Source organism: Procambarus clarkii, chromosome 47 (assembly GCF_040958095.1).
Source record: "Procambarus clarkii isolate CNS0578487 chromosome 47, FALCON_Pclarkii_2.0, whole genome shotgun sequence".
NCBI lineage: Eukaryota > Metazoa > Arthropoda > Malacostraca > Decapoda > Cambaridae > Procambarus > Procambarus clarkii.
In genome coordinates, this window is record NC_091196.1 from 33,532,151 (window position 1) to 33,553,003 (window position 20,853).

A 20,853-nucleotide genomic window follows, 5' to 3' on the forward strand; every position below is an offset into this window, starting at 1 on the left:
GGCTTCACACACTGGCCTTCACTCACACATTACAAACACAGCTCCTCTCACTGGCCACCACACACACATTACATACTCAGCTCTTTTCACTAGCCACCACACACACACTACACACTCAGCTCCTTTCACTGGCCACCACACACACATTACACACTTACCTCGTGTCACTGGCCACCACACAAACATTACACACTCAGCTCCTATCACTTGCCATCACACACACATTACACACACAGTTCCTCTCACTGGCCACCATACACACATTACACACTCAGCTCCTCTCACTGGTAACAACACACACATTACTCACTGAGCTCCTCTCACTGGCCACCACACACACATTACACACTCAGCGCCTCTCACTGGCCACCACACACACACATTACACACACACTCAACTCCTCTCACTGGCCACCACACACACACACACATTACACACACTTAACTCCTCTCACTGGCCATCAGACACTCATTACACACTCAACTCCTCTCACTGGCCACCACACACACACACATTACACACTCAGCGCCTCTCACTGGCCACCACACACACACACATTACACACACTCAACTCCTCTCACTGGCCACCACACACACACACACACACATTACACACACTCAACTCCTCTCACTGGCCATCAGACACACATTACACACACAGCTCCTTTCACTGGCCACCACACACACACATTACAAACACAGCTCCTCTCACTGGCCACCACACACACATTACACACACAGCTCCTCACACTGGCCGCCACACACACATTACACACTGAGCTCCATTAACTGGCCACCTCACACACACATTACAAACACAGCTTCTCTCACTAGCCACCACACACACATTACACACACAGCTCCTCTCATAAGCCATCACACACACATTACACTCTCAGCTCCTCTCACTGGCCACCACACACACACATTACATACTCAGCTCCTTTCACTGGCCACTACACACACATTACACACTTACATTCTCTCAATGGCCACCACACACACATTACACACTCAGCTCCTCTCACTGGCCACCACACACACACTACACACACACAGCTCGTTTCACTGGCCACCACACACACATTACACACACTCACCTCCTCTCACTGGCCTCGAGACACACATTACACACACAGCTCCTCTCACTGGCCATCACACACATATTACACACACGGCTCCTCTCACTGGCCACAACACACACATTACACACACTCAGCTCCTCACACTGGCCACCACACACACATTACACACACTCAGCTCCTCTCACAGGCCACCACACACACATAACACACACTCAGCTCCTCTCACTGGCCACCACACACACATAACACACACTCAGCTCCTCTCACTGGCCACCACACACACATTACACACTCAGCTCCTCTCACTGGCTACCACACACACATTACACACACACGGCTTCTCTCACTGGCTACCACACACATTACACACTTAGCTTCTCTCACTGGCCACCAGACACACATTACACACACACAGCTCCTCTCACTGGCCACCACACATACATTACACACTCAGCTCCTCTCACTGGCTACTGGTTACCACACATTACACACACAGCTCCTCTCACTGGCCACCACACATACATTACACACTCAGCTCCTCTCACTGGCTACCAAACACACATTACACACTCAGCTCCTCTCACTGGCCACCACACATACATTACACACTCAGCTCCTCTCACTGGCCACCACACACACATTACACACGTAGATTCTATCACTGGCCACCACACACACATTACACACTCAGCTCCACTCACTGCCATCACGCACACATTACATACACAGCTCCTCTCACTGGCCAACACACACACATTGCACACACAGCTCCTCACCCTGGCCGCCACACACACATTACACACTGAGCTCGTGTCACTGGCCACCACACACACATTACACACTCAGCTCCTATCACTTGCCACCACACATACATTACACACACACAGCTCCTCTCACTGGTCACCACACACACATTTCACACTCAGCTCCTATCACTGGTAACAACACACACATTACTCACTGAGCTCCTCTCATTGGCCACCACACACACATTACACACTCAGCGCCTCTCACTGGCCACCACACACACACACATTACACACACTGAACTCCTCTCACTGGCCATCAGACACACATTACACACTCAGATCCTCTCACTGGCCACTACACACACATTACACACACAGCTCCTCTCACTGGCCACCACACACACACATTACAAACACAGCTCCTCTCACTAGCCACCACAAACACATTACACACACAGCTCCTCTCACAAGCCATCACACACACATTACACACACACAGCTCCTCTCACTGGCCTCCAGACACACATTACACACACAGCTCCTCTCACTGGCCATCACACACATAATACACACACACACAGCTCCTCTCACTGGCCACCACACACACAGCTCCTCTCACTGGCCCCCCCACACACATTACACACACACAGCTCCTCTCACTGGCCACCACACACACATTACACACACACAGATCCTCTCACAAGCCACTACACACACATTACACACACAACTTCTCTAACTGGCCACCACACACACATTACACACACACAGATCCTCTCACAAGCCACTACACACACATTACACACACAACTTCTCACACTGGCCACCACACACACATTACACACAGCTCCTCTCACTAGCCACCACACACACATTACACACACAACTTCTCTAACTGGCCACCACACACACATTACACACTCAACTCCTCTCACTAGCCACCACACACAAATTTCGCACTCAGCTCCTCTCATTGGCCATCACACACACATTACACACACTCACCTCCTCTCACTGGCTACCACACACACATTACACACACAGCTCGTTTCACAAGCCACCACACACACATTACACACTCAGCTTTTCTCACAGGCCACCACACACACATTACATACTCAGCTCCTCTCATTGGCTACCACACACACATTACACACTTAGCTTCTCTCACTGGCCACCAGACACACATTACACACTCTGCTCCTCTCTCTCGCCTCCACACACACATTACACACACACAGCTCCTCTCAATGGCCACCACACACACATTACACACACACTGCTCCTCTCAATGGCCACCACACACACATTACACACACACAGCTCCTCTCAATGGCCACCACACACTCATTACACACACACAGCTCCTCTCACTGGCTACCATACACACATTACACACACACAGCTCCTCCCACAAGCCACCACACACACATTACACACTCAGCTCTTCTCACTGGCTTGCACACACACATTACATACTCAGCTCCTTTCACTAGCCACCACACATACATTACACACTCAGCTCCTCTCACTGGCCACCACACACACATTACTCACTCAGCTCCTCTCACTGGCGACCACACACACATTACATACTCAGCTCCACTCACTGCCAACACGCACACATTACACACACAGCTCGTCTCACTGGCCACCACACACACACATTACACACACACACACAGCTCCTCTCACTGGCCACCACGCACACAATACATACTCAGCTCCTTTCTTTAGCCACCTCACACACATTACACACTTAGCTCCTCTTATTGGCCTCCACACACACATTACAAACACAGCTCCTCTCACTGGCCACCACACACACATTACACACTCAGCTCCTCTCACTGGCCACCATACACACATTACTCACTCAGCTCCTCTCACTGGTAACAACACACACACATTACACACACACTCAACTCCTCTCACTGGCCACCACACACACACACATTACACACACAGCTCCTCTCACTGTCCACCACACACACATTACACACACAGCTCCTCACACTGGCCGCCACACACACATTACACACTGAGCTCCATTAACTGGCCACCACACACACACATTACAAACACAGCTCCTCTCACTAGCCACCACACACACAATTTACACACACAGCTCGTTTCACTGGCCACCACACACACATTACGCACACTCTCCTCTCACTGGCCTCCAGACACACATTACACACACAGCTCCTCTCACTGGCCATCGCACACATATTACACACACAGCTCGTTTCACTTGCCACCACACACACATTAGACACACTCACCTCCTCTCACTGACCACCACACACACATTACATACTCAGCTCCTCTCACTGGCTACCACACACACATTACACACTCAGCTCCTCTCACTCGCCACCACACACACATTACACACACACAACTCCTCTCACTGGCCACCACACACACATTACACACTCAGCTCCTCTCACTGCCTACCATATACACATTACACACACACAGCTCCTCCCACAAGCCACCACACACACATTACACACTCAGCTCCTCTCACAGGCCACCACACACACATTACATACTCAGTTCCTTTCACTGGCCACCACACAAACATTACACACTCAGCTCCTCTCACTGCCTACCATATACACATTACACACACACAGCTCCTCCCACAAGCCACCACACACACATTACACACTCAGCTCCTCTCACAAGCCACCACACACACATTACATACTCAGTTCCTCTCACTGGCCACCACACACACATTACACACTCAGCTCCTCTCACAGGCCTCCACACACACATTACACACTCAGCTCCTCTCACTAGCCACCACACAAACATTACACACTCAGCTCCTCTCACAGGCCTCCACACACACATTACACACTCAGTTCCTCTCACTGGCCACCACACACACATTACACACTCAGTTCCTCTCACTGGCCACCACACACACATTACACACACGGCTTCTCTCACTCGCCACCACTCACACACATTACACACTCAGCTTTTCTCACTGGCTACCACACACACAGCTCCTTTCACAAGCCACCACACTCACATTACACACTCAGCTCCTCTCACAGGTCACTACACACACATTACATACTCAGCTCCTCTCACTCGCCACTACACACACATTACACACACGCAGCTCCTCTCACAAGCCACCACACACACATTACACACTCAGCTCCTCTCACTCGCCACCACACACACATTACACACACGCAGCTCCTCTCACAAGCCACCACACACACATTACACACACAGCTCCTCTCACTGGCTACCACACACACACACACACATTACATATTCAGCTCTTTTCAATGGCCACCTCACACACATTACACACTTAGCTTCTCTCACTGGCCACCACACACACATTTCACACTCAGCTCCTATCACTGGTAACAACACACACATTACTCACTGAGCTCCTCTCATTGGCCACCACACACACATTACACACTCAGCGCCTCTCACTGGCCACCACACACACACACATTACACACACTGAACTCCTCTCACTGGCCATCAGACACACATTACACACTCAGATCCTCTCACTGGCCACTACACACACATTACACACACAGCTCCTCTCACTGGCCACCACACACACACATTACAAACACAGCTCCTCTCACTAGCCACCACAAACACATTACACACACAGCTCCTCTCACAAGCCATCACACACACATTACACACACACAGCTCCTCTCACTGGCCTCCAGACACACATTACACACACAGCTCCTCTCACTGGCCATCACACACATAATACACACACACACAGCTCCTCTCACTGGCCACCACACACACAGCTCCTCTCACTGGCCCCCCCACACACATTACACACACACAGCTCCTCTCACTGGCCACCACACACACATTACACACACACAGATCCTCTCACAAGCCACTACACACACATTACACACACAACTTCTCTAACTGGCCACCACACACACATTACACACACACAGATCCTCTCACAAGCCACTACACACACATTACACACACAACTTCTCACACTGGCCACCACACACACATTACACACAGCTCCTCTCACTAGCCACCACACACACATTACACACACAACTTCTCTAACTGGCCACCACACACACATTACACACTCAACTCCTCTCACTAGCCACCACACACAAATTTCGCACTCAGCTCCTCTCATTGGCCATCACACACACATTACACACACTCACCTCCTCTCACTGGCTACCACACACACATTACACACACAGCTCGTTTCACAAGCCACCACACACACATTACACACTCAGCTTTTCTCACAGGCCACCACACACACATTACATACTCAGCTCCTCTCATTGGCTACCACACACACATTACACACTTAGCTTCTCTCACTGGCCACCAGACACACATTACACACTCTGCTCCTCTCTCTCGCCTCCACACACACATTACACACACACAGCTCCTCTCAATGGCCACCACACACACATTACACACACACTGCTCCTCTCAATGGCCACCACACACACATTACACACACACAGCTCCTCTCAATGGCCACCACACACTCATTACACACACACAGCTCCTCTCACTGGCTACCATACACACATTACACACACACAGCTCCTCCCACAAGCCACCACACACACATTACACACTCAGCTCTTCTCACTGGCTTGCACACACACATTACATACTCAGCTCCTTTCACTAGCCACCACACATACATTACACACTCAGCTCCTCTCACTGGCCACCACACACACATTACTCACTCAGCTCCTCTCACTGGCGACCACACACACATTACATACTCAGCTCCACTCACTGCCAACACACACACATTACACACACAGCTCGTCTCACTGGCCACCACACACACACACATTACACACACACACACAGCTCCTCTCACTGGCCACCACGCACACAATACATACTCAGCTCCTTTCTTTAGCCACCTCACACACATTACACACTTAGCTCCTCTTATTGGCCTCCACACACACATTACAAACACAGCTCCTCTCACTGGCCACCACACACACATTACACACTCAGCTCCTCTCACTGGCCACCATACACACATTACTCACTCAGCTCCTCTCACTGGTAACAACACACACACATTACACACACACTCAACTCCTCTCACTGGCCACCACACACACACACATTACACACACAGCTCCTCTCACTGTCCACCACACACACATTACACACACAGCTCCTCACACTGGCCGCCACACACACATTACACACTGAGCTCCATTAACTGGCCACCACACACACACATTACAAACACAGCTCCTCTCACTAGCCACCACACACACAATTTACACACACAGCTCGTTTCACTGGCCACCACACACACATTACGCACACTCTCCTCTCACTGGCCTCCAGACACACATTACACACACAGCTCCTCTCACTGGCCATCGCACACATATTACACACACAGCTCGTTTCACTTGCCACCACACACACATTAGACACACTCACCTCCTCTCACTGACCACCACACACACATTACATACTCAGCTCCTCTCACTGGCTACCACACACACATTACACACTCAGCTCCTCTCACTCGCCACCACACACACATTACACACACACAACTCCTCTCACTGGCCACCACACACACATTACACACTCAGCTCCTCTCACTGCCTACCATATACACATTACACACACACAGCTCCTCCCACAAGCCACCACACACACATTACACACTCAGCTCCTCTCACAGGCCACCACACACACATTACATACTCAGTTCCTTTCACTGGCCACCACACAAACATTACACACTCAGCTCCTCTCACTGCCTACCATATACACATTACACACACACAGCTCCTCCCACAAGCCACCACACACACATTACACACTCAGCTCCTCTCACAAGCCACCACACACACATTACATACTCAGTTCCTCTCACTGGCCACCACACACACATTACACACTCAGCTCCTCTCACAGGCCTCCACACACACATTACACACTCAGCTCCTCTCACTAGCCACCACACACACATTACACACTCAGCTCCTCTCACAGGCCTCCACACACACATTACACACTCAGTTCCTCTCACTGGCCACCACACACACATTACACACTCAGTTCCTCTCACTGGCCACCACACACACATTACACACACGGCTTCTCTCACTCGCCACCACTCACACACATTACACACTCAGCTTTTCTCACTGGCTACCACACACACAGCTCCTTTCACAAGCCACCACACTCACATTACACACTCAGCTCCTCTCACAGGTCACTACACACACATTACATACTCAGCTCCTCTCACTCGCCACTACACACACATTACACACACGCAGCTCCTCTCACAAGCCACCACACACACATTACACACTCAGCTCCTCTCACTCGCCACCACACACACATTACACACACGCAGCTCCTCTCACAAGCCACCACACACACATTACACACACAGCTCCTCTCACTGGCTGCCACACACACACACACACATTACATATTCAGCTCTTTTCAATGGCCACCTCACACACATTACACACTTAGCTTCTCTCACTGGCCACCACACACACATTACATACTCAGCTCCTTTCACTGGCCACCACACACACATTACACACTTAGCTTCTCTCACTGGCCACCATACACACATTACACACTCAGCTCCTCTCTCTGGCGACCACACACATATTACACACTCAGCTCCACTCACTGGCTACCACACACACATTACACACTTAGCTTCTCTCACTGGCCAACACACACACATTACACACTCAGCTCCATTCACAAGCCACCACACACACATTACACACTCAGCTCCTCTCACAGGCCACCACGCACACATTACATACTCAGCTCCTCTCACTGGCTACCACACACACATTACACACTCAGCTCCTCTCACTCGCCACCACACACACATTACACACACACAACTCCTCTCACTGGCCACCACACATACATTACACACTCAGCTCCTCTCACTGGCTACCATACACACATTACACACACACAGCTCTTCCCACAAGCCACTACACACACATTACACACTCAGCTCTTCTCACTGGCTAGCACACACACATTACATTCTCAGCTCCTTTCACTAGCCACCACACACACATTACTCACTCAGCTCCTCTCACTGGAGACCACACACACATTACATACTCAGCTCCACTCACTGCCAACACGCACACATTACACACTCAGCTCGTCTCATTGGCCACCACACACACATTACACATTCAGCTCCTCTCACTCGCCTCCACACACACATTACACACACACACACAGCTCCTTTCACTGGCCACCACACACACATTACACACTTAGCTTCTCTCACTGGCCACCACACACACATTACACACTCAGCTCGTCTCATTGGCCACCACACACACATTACACATTCAGCTCCTCTCACTCGCCTCCACACACACATTACACACACACACACAGCTCCTCTCACTGGCCACCACACACACATTACATACTCAGCTCCTTTCACTAGCCACCTCACACACAATTCACACTTAGCTCCTCTTACTGGCCTCCACACACACATTACACACACGGCTTCACACACTGGCCTTCACACACACATTACAAACACAGCTCCTTTCACTGGCCACCACACACACATTACATACTCAGCTCTTTTCACTAGCCACCACACACACACTACACACTCAGCTCCTTTCACTGGCCACCACACACACATTACACACTTACCTCGTGTCACTGGCCACCACACACACATTACACACTCAGCTCCTATCACTTGCCACCACACACACATTACACACACAGTTCCTCTCACTGGCCACCATACACACATTACACACTCAGCTCCTCTCACTGGTAACAACACACACATTACTCACTGAGCTCCTCTCACTGGCCACCACACACACATTACACACTCAGCGCCTCTCACTGGCCACCACACACACACATTACACACACACTCAACTCCTCTCACTGGCCACCACACACACACACACATTACACACACTCAACTCCTCTCACTTGCCATCAGACACACATTACACACACAGCTCCTTTCACTGGCCACCACACACACACATTACAAACACAGCTCCTCTCACTGGCCACCACACACACATTACACACACAGCTCCTCACACTGGCCGCCACACACACATTACACACTGAGCTCCATTAACTGGCCACCTCACACACACATTACAAACACAGCTTCTCTCACTAGCCACCACACACACATTACACACACAGCTCCTCTCACAAGCCATCACACACACATTACACTCTCAGCTCCTCTCACTGGCCACCACACACTCACATTACATACTCAGCTCCTTTCACTGACCACTACACACACATTACACACTTACATTCTCTCAATGGCCACCACACACACATTACACACTCAGCTCCTCTCACTGGCCACCACACACACACTACACACACACAGCTCGTTTCACTGGCCACCACACACACATTACACACACTCACCTCCTCTCACTGGCCTCGAGACACACATTACACACACAGCTCCTCTCACTGGCCATCACACACATATTACACACACGGCTCCTCTCACTGGCCACAACACACACATTACACATACTCAGCTACTCACACTGGCCACCACACACACATTACACACACTCAGCTCCTCTCACAGGCCACCACACACACATAACACACACTCAGCTCCTCTCACTGGCCACCACACACACATAACACACACTCAGCTCCTCTCACTGGCCACCACACACACATTACACACTCAGCTCCTCTCACTGGCTACCACACACACATTACACACACACACGGCTTCTCTCACTGGCTACCACACACATTACACACTTAGCTTCTCTCACTGGCCACCAGACACACATTACACACACACAGCTCCTCTCACTGGCCACCACACATACATTACACACTCAGCTCCTCTCACTGGCTACCACACACACATTACACACACAGCTCCTCTCACTGGCCACCACACATACATTACACACTCAGCTCCTCTCACTGGCTACCAAACACACATTACACACTCAGCTCCTCTCACTGGCCACCACATATACATTACACACTCAGCTCCTCTCCCTGGCCACCACACACACATTACACACGTAGATTCTATCACTGGCCACCACACACACATTACACACTCAGCTCCACTCACTGTTATCACGCACACATTACACACACAGCTCCTCTCACTGGCCAACACACACACATTGCACACACAGCTCCTCACCCTGGCCGCCACACACACATTACACACTGAGCTCGTGTCACTGGCCACCACACACACATTACACACTCAGCTCCTATCACTTGCCACCACACATACATTACACACACACGGCTCCTCTCACTGGTCACCACACACACATTACACACTCAGCTCCTCTCACTGGTAACAACACACACATTACTCACTGAGCTCCTCTCATTGGCCACCACACACACATTACACACTCAGCGCCTCTCACTGGCCACCACACACACACACATTACACACACTGAACTCCTCTCACTGGCCATCAGACACACATTACACACTCAGATCCTCTCACTGGCCACTACACACACATTACACACACAGCTCCTCTCACTGGCCACCACACACACACATTACAAACACAGCTCCTCTCACTAGCCACCACAAACACATTACACACACAGCTCCTCTCACAAGCCATCACACACACATTACACACACACAGCTCCTCTCACTGGCCTCCAGACACACATTACACACACAGCTCCTCTCACTGGCCATCACACACATATTACACACACACACAGCTCCTCTCACTGGCCCCCACACACACAGCTCCTCTCACTGGCCCCCACACACACATTACACACACACAGCTCCTCTCACTGGCCACCACACACACATTACACACTTAGCTCCTCTCACTGGTAACCACACACACATTACACACACCCAGATCCTCTCACAAGCCACTACACACACATTTCACACACACGGCTTCTCTCACTGGCCACCACATACACATTACACACTCAGCTCCTCTCACTAGCCACCACACATACACATTACACACACAACTTCTCTAACTGGCCACCACACACACATTACACACTCAACTCCTCTCACTTGCCACCACACACAAATTTCGCACTCAGCTCCTCTCATTGGCCATCACACACACATTACACACACTCACCTCCTCTCACTGGCTACCACACACACATTACACACACAGCTCGTTTCACAAGCCACCACACACACATTACACACTCAGCTTTTCTCACAGGCCACCACACACACATTACATACTCAGCTCCTCTCATTGGCTACCACACACACATTACACACTTAGCTTCTCTCACTGGCCACCAGACACATTACACACTTAGCTTCTCTCACTGGCCACCAGACACACATTACACACTCTGCTCCTCTCTCTCGCCTCCTCACACACATTACACACACACAGCTCCTCTCAATGGCCACCACACACACATTACACACACACAGCTCCTCTCAATGGCCACCACACACTCATTACACACTCAGCTCCTCTCACAGGCCACCACACACTCATTACATACTCAGCTCCTCTCACTGCCTACCACTCACACATTACACACTTAGCTCCTCTCACTCGCCACCACACACACACACAACTCCTCTCACTGGCCACCACACACACATTACACACTCAGCTCCTCCCACAAGCCACCACACACACATTACACACTCAGCTCCTCTCACAGGCCACCACACACACATTACATACTCAGCTCTTCTCACTGGCTAGGACACACACATTACTCACTCAGCTCCTCTCACTGGCGACCACACACACATTACACACTTAGCTTCTCTCACTGGCCACCACACACACATTACACACACAGCTCCTCTCACTGGCCACCACTCACACATTACTCACTCAGCTCCTCTCACTGGCCACCACACACACACACATTACACACTCAGCTCCTTTCACTAGCCACCACACACACATTACATACTCAGCTCCTCTCACAGGCCACCACACACACATTACATACTCAGCTCCTCTCACTGGCTACGACACACACATTACACACTCAGGTCCTCTCACTCGCCACCACACACACATTACACACACACAACTCCTCTCACTGGCCACCACACATACATTACACACTCAGCTCATCTCACTGGCTACCATACACACATTACACACACACAGCTCCTCCCACAAGCCACCACACACACATAACACACTCAGCTCTTCTCACTGGCTTGCACACACACATTACATACTCAGCTCCTTTCACTAGCCACCACACATACATTACACACTCAGCTCCTCTCACTGGCCACCACACACACATTACTCACTCAGCTCCTCTCACTGGCGACCACACACACATTACATACTCAGCTCCACTCACTGCCAACACGCACACATTACACACACAGCTCGTCTCACTGGCCACCACACACACATTACACACACACACACAGCTCCTCTCACTGGCCACCACGCACACAATACATACTCAGCTCCTTTCTCTAGCCACCTCACACACATTACACACTTAGCTCCTCTTATTGGCCTCCACACACACATTACAAACACAGCTCCTCTCACTGGCCACCACACACACATTACACACACAGCTCCTCTCACTGGGCACCACACACACATTACATACTCAGCTCTTTTCACTAGCCACCACACACACACTACACACTCAGCTCCTCTCACTGGCCACCATACACACATTACACACTCAGCTCCTCTCACTGGTAACAACACACACACATTACACACACACTCAACTCCTCTCACTGGCCACCACACACACACACATTACACACACAGCTCCTCTCACTGTCCACCACACACACATTACACACTCAGCTCCTCTCACTGGCCACCACACACACATTACACACACAGCTCCTCACACTGGCCGCCACACACACATTACACACTGAGCTCCATTAACTGGCCACCACACACACACATTACAAACACAGCTCCTCTCACTAGCCACCACACACACAATACACACACACAGCTCGTTTCACTGGCCACCACACACACATTACGCACACTCACCTCCTCTCACTGGCCTCCAGACACACATTACACACACAGCTCCTCTCACTGGCCATCGCACACATATTACACACACAGCTCCTATCACTTGCCACCACACACACATTAGACACACTCACCTCCTCTCACTGACCACCACACACACATTACATACTCAGCTCCTCTCACTGGCTACCACACACACATTACACACTCAGCCCCTCTCACTCGCCACCACACACACATTACACACACACAACTCCTCTCACTGGCCACCACACACACATTACACACTCAGCTCCTCTCACTGCCTACCATATACACATTACACACACACAGCTCCTCCCACAAGCCACCACACACACATTATACACTCAGCTCCTCTCACAGGCCACCGCACACACATTACATACTCAGTTCCTTTCACTGGCCACCACACAAACATTACACACTCAGCTCCTCTCACTGCCTACCATATACACATTACACACACACAGCTCCTCCCACAAGCCACCACACACACATTACACACTCAGCTCCTCTCACAAGCCACCACACACACATTACATACTCAGTTCCTCTCACTGGCCACCACACACACATTACACACTCAGCTCCTCTCACAGGCCTCCACACACACATTACACACTCAGTTCCTCTCACTGGCCACCACACACACATTACACACTCAGTTCCTCTCACTAGCCACCACACACACATTACACACACGGCTTCTCTCACTCGCCACCACTCACACACATTACACACTCAGCTTTTCTCACTGGCTACCACACACACACAGCTCCTTTCACAAGCCACCACACTCACATTACACACTCAGCTCCTCTCACAGGTCACTACACACACATTACATACTCAGCTCCTCTCACTCGCCACTACACACACATTACACACACGCAGCTCCTCTCACAAGCCACCACACACACATTACACACTCAGCTCCTCTCACTCGCCACCACACACACATTACACACACGCAGCTCCTCTCACAAGCCACCACACACACATTACACACTCAGCTCCTCTCACTGGCTACCACACACACACACACACATTACATATTCAGCTCTTTTCAATGGCTACCTCACACACATTACACGCTTAGCTTCTCTCACTGGCCACCACACACACATTACATACTCAGCTCCTTTCACTGGCCACCACACACACATTACACACTTAGCTTCTCTCACTGGCCACCGCACACACATTACACACTCAGCTCCTCTCTCTGGCGACCACACACATATTACACACTCAGCTCCACTCACTGGCTACCACACACACATTACACACTTAGCTTCTCTCACTGGCCACCACACACACATTACACACTCAGCTCCATTCACAAGCCACCACACACACATTACACACTCAGCTCCTCTCACAGGCCACCACACACACATTACATACTCAGCTCCTCTCACTGGCTACCACACACACATTACATACTCAGCTCCTCTCACTGGCTACGACACACACATTACACACTCAGGTCCTCTCACTCGCCACCACACACACATTACACACACACAACTCCTCTCACTGGCCACCACACATACATTACACACTCAGCTCATCTCACTGGCTACCATACACACATTACACACACACAGCTCCTCCCACAAGCCACCACACACACATAACACACTCAGCTCTTCTCACTGGCTTGCACACACACATTACATACTCAGCTCCTTTCACTAGCCACCACACATACATTACACACTCAGCTCCTCTCACTGGCCACCACACACACATTACTCACTCAGCTCCTCTCACTGGCGACCACACACACATTACATACTCAGCTCCACTCACTGCCAACACGCACACATTACACACACAGCTCGTCTCACTGGCCACCACACACACATTACACACACACACACAGCTCCTCTCACTGGCCACCACGCACACAATACATACTCAGCTCCTTTCTCTAGCCACCTCACACACATTACACACTTAGCTCCTCTTATTGGCCTCCACACACACATTACAAACACAGCTCCTCTCACTGGCCACCACACACACATTACACACACAGCTCCTCTCACTGGGCACCACACACACATTACATACTCAGCTCTTTTCACTAGCCACCACACACACACTACACACTCAGCTCCTCTCACTGGCCACCATACACACATTACACACTCAGCTCCTCTCACTGGTAACAACACACACACATTACACACACACTCAACTCCTCTCACTGGCCACCACACACACACACATTACACACACAGCTCCTCTCACTGTCCACCACACACACATTACACACTCAGCTCCTCTCACTGGCCACCACACACACATTACACACACAGCTCCTCACACTGGCCGCCACACACACATTACACACTGAGCTCCATTAACTGGCCACCACACACACACATTACAAACACAGCTCCTCTCACTAGCCACCACACACACAATACACACACACAGCTCGTTTCACTGGCCACCACACACACATTACGCACACTCACCTCCTCTCACTGGCCTCCAGACACACATTACACACACAGCTCCTCTCACTGGCCATCGCACACATATTACACACACAGCTCCTATCACTTGCCACCACACACACATTAGACACACTCACCTCCTCTCACTGACCACCACACACACATTACATACTCAGCTCCTCTCACTGGCTACCACACACACATTACACACTCAGCCCCTCTCACTCGCCACCACACACACATTACACACACACAACTCCTCTCACTGGCCACCACACACACATTACACACTCAGCTCCTCTCACTGCCTACCATATACACATTACACACACACAGCTCCTCCCACAAGCCACCACACACACATTATACACTCAGCTCCTCTCACAGGCCACCGCACACACATTACATACTCAGTTCCTTTCACTGGCCACCACACAAACATTACACACTCAGCTCCTCTCACTGCCTACCATATACACATTACACACACACAGCTCCTCCCACAAGCCACCACACACACATTACACACTCAGCTCCTCTCACAAGCCACCACACACACATTACATACTCAGTTCCTCTCACTGGCCACCACACACACATTACACACTCAGCTCCTCTCACAGGCCTCCACACACACATTACACACTCAGTTCCTCTCACTGGCCACCACACACACATTACACACTCAGTTCCTCTCACTAGCCACCACACACACATTACACACACGGCTTCTCTCACTCGCCACCACTCACACACATTACACACTCAGCTTTTCTCACTGGCTACCACACACACACAGCTCCTTTCACAAGCCACCACACTCACATTACACACTCAGCTCCTCTCACAGGTCACTACACACACATTACATACTCAGCTCCTCTCACTCGCCACTACACACACATTACACACACGCAGCTCCTCTCACAAGCCACCACACACACATTACACACTCAGCTCCTCTCACTCGCCACCACACACACATTACACACACGCAGCTCCTCTCACAAGCCACCACACACACATTACACACTCAGCTCCTCTCACTGGCTACCACACACACACACACACATTACATATTCAGCTCTTTTCAATGGCTACCTCACACACATTACACGCTTAGCTTCTCTCACTGGCCACCACACACACATTACATACTCAGCTCCTTTCACTGGCCACCACACACACATTACACACTTAGCTTCTCTCACTGGCCACCGCACACACATTACACACTCAGCTCCTCTCTCTGGCGACCACACACATATTACACACTCAGCTCCACTCACTGGCTACCACACACACATTACACACTTAGCTTCTCTCACTGGCCACCACACACACATTACACACTCAGCTCCATTCACAAGCCACCACACACACATTACACACTCAGCTCCTCTCACAGGCCACCACACACACATTACATACTCAGCTCCTCTCACTGGCTACCACACACACATTACACACTGAGCTCCTCTCACTCGCCACCACACACACATTACACACACACAACTCCTCTCACTAGCCACCACACATACATTACACACTCAGCTCCTCTCACTGGCTACCATACACACATTACATACACATAGCTCTTCCCACAAGCCACCACACACACATTACACACTCAGCTCTTCTCACTGGCTAGCACACACACATTACATACTCAGCTCCTTTCACTAGCCACCACACACACATTACTCACTCAGCTCCTCTCACTGGAGACCACACACACATTACATACTCAGCTCCACTCACTGCAAACACGCACACATTACACACACAGCTCGTCTCATTGGCCACCATACACACATTACACACTCAGCTCCTCTCACTCGCCTCCACACACACATTACACACACACACACAGCTCCTTTCACTGGCCACCACACACACATTACACACTTAGCTTCTCTCACTGGCCACCACACACACATTACATACTCAGCTCCTTTCACTGGCCACCACACACACATTACACACTTAGCTTCTCTCACTGGCCACCACACACACATTACACACACAGCTCGTCTCATTGGCCACCACACACACATTACACACTCAGCTCCTCTCACTCGCCTCCACACACACATTACACACACACACACAGCTCCTCTCACTGGCCACCACACACACACATTACAAACACAGCTCCTCTCACTAGCCACCACACACACATTACACACTCAGCTCCTCACTCTGGCCACCACACACACATTACAAACACAGCTTCTCTCACTGGCCACCACACACACTTTACACACTCAGCTCCTCACTCTGGCCACCACACACACATTACAAACACAGCTCCTCTCACTGGCCACCACACACACATTACACACTCAGCTCCACTCACTAGCCACCACACATACATTACATACACAGCTCCTCTCACTGGCCACCACACACACATTACACACACAGCTCCTCTTACTGGGCACCACACACACATTACACACTTAGCTTCTCTCACTGTCCAACACACACACATTACATACTCAGCTCCTTTCACTGGCCACCACACACACATTACACACTTAGCTTCTCTCACTGGCCACCACGCACACATTACATACTCAGCTCCTTTCACTAGCCACCTCACACACATTACACACTTAGCTCCTCTTACTGGCCTCCACACATACATTACACACACGGCTTCTCACACTGGCCTTCACACACACATTACAAACACAGCTCCTCTCACTGGCCACTACATACACATTACACAATTACATTCTCTCAATGGCCACCACACACACATTACACACTCAGCTCCTCTCACTGTCAACCACACACACATTACACACACACACAGCTATTCTCACAAGCCACTACACACATTAAACACTCAGCTTCTTTCACTGGCCACCACACACACATTACACACTTAGCTTCTCTTACTGGCCTCCAGACACACATTACACACTGAGCTCTTCTCACTCGCAACCACACACACATTACACACACTCAGCTCCTCTCACTGGCCACCACACACACATTACACACACTCAGCTCCTCTCACTGGCCACCACACACACATTACACACTCAGCTCCTCTCACAAGCCACCACACACACATTACACACTTAGCTCCTCTAACTGGCTACCACACACACAATACACACTGTGACGGTAACGCGTTGGTGTTCGGCTGTTCAAAGCTAGGGGTATGGCCTCGTCACATAGAATTAAAAAAAATAGAAAATCTGGAACTTCGTCTGTGGTAAGGTAAGGAGAAGACACACAAAACACAAGTAAATTTTAACAATGGAATTTTAATTACGTTAAATAAACAAAACATGAATAAAATGGACATTCAAATTCGTATAATAAAATCAATCAATCAAAATAATAAGAATAATTAAATGACAAAATGAAAAGTTACGTTAAGACAAGTGAATAATAACAAGCTGTGCAATATACAATAAAATGAGAGGTGCAGGAATATTGGCTTTAAGCTATCACCTCTCTTAGTACACGTAAGTCAAAGCTTAGTCTACCAGGAAGAAGTGTTAACCGTATGAAAGCACTGAATATTCTGAAGACTGAGGTTGTGGCGGCCCCAGACATCAAGTAGTATGGGGGGTGGAGTGCAGTTGCAGCCAGACCGGCGGCCAATCAGCGAGGAGCCGGCAACAAGACAGGTAGTTTGGCGGTTTGAGGCTGAGCAGGTGTTCCTGGCCTCATACGTTTTGCTCTCTGGCAAACCTTGGAGATGATGTTGTCGTTGTTGGACATTTCTTCCATAGTAGTTTTATATAGATGTATCGACGTATTTTTGGAGGGAAGAGCAGGCTCAATCTCTTGAAGGAGATTATCGTCACAACTCTCCCCCGAAGCCTGCGGTTCTGGAAGAAGTACGTCGTTATGTGGTGGAGTAATGGATGGAGTCGGTTCTACTTCATAAACACTGGAGAGGGCATCGGCTATGGTGTTGTCAGAACCCTTGATATAGCGGATCTCCAGGTTGAAATCTTCTAAATACAAAGCCCATCGTAGAAGACGCTGGTTGGTGAATTGGGCTTGATGTAGGAAGCGGAGAGGGTTGTGGTTTGAGAAGATGGTTGTAGACCTGGCGCCTTGTAGGTACGGAGCGAAGTGTTGGAGGTTCAGGACGATGGATAGTAGCTCCTTTTCAATAGTGCTGTAGTTCCTCTGGTGTGGTTTCAATTTGTAGCTGTAGTAGCTGACAGGTAGAACCTCCTCGCCTCGTTGTTGCATCAGGACACCACCAACGCCGGTACCACTGGCGTCGACATGAAGGACGAAAGGCTTGGTGATATCTGGAGAGGCGAGAATGGGATTAGAACAGAGGAGGAATTTGAGTTGTTCGAATGCAACGGTTTGCTGCATGGTCCAATTATACCGTTGCTTGGGACTGGTTAATAGAATTAGAGGTGTGGCGACTGTACTGAAATTCCTCACAAA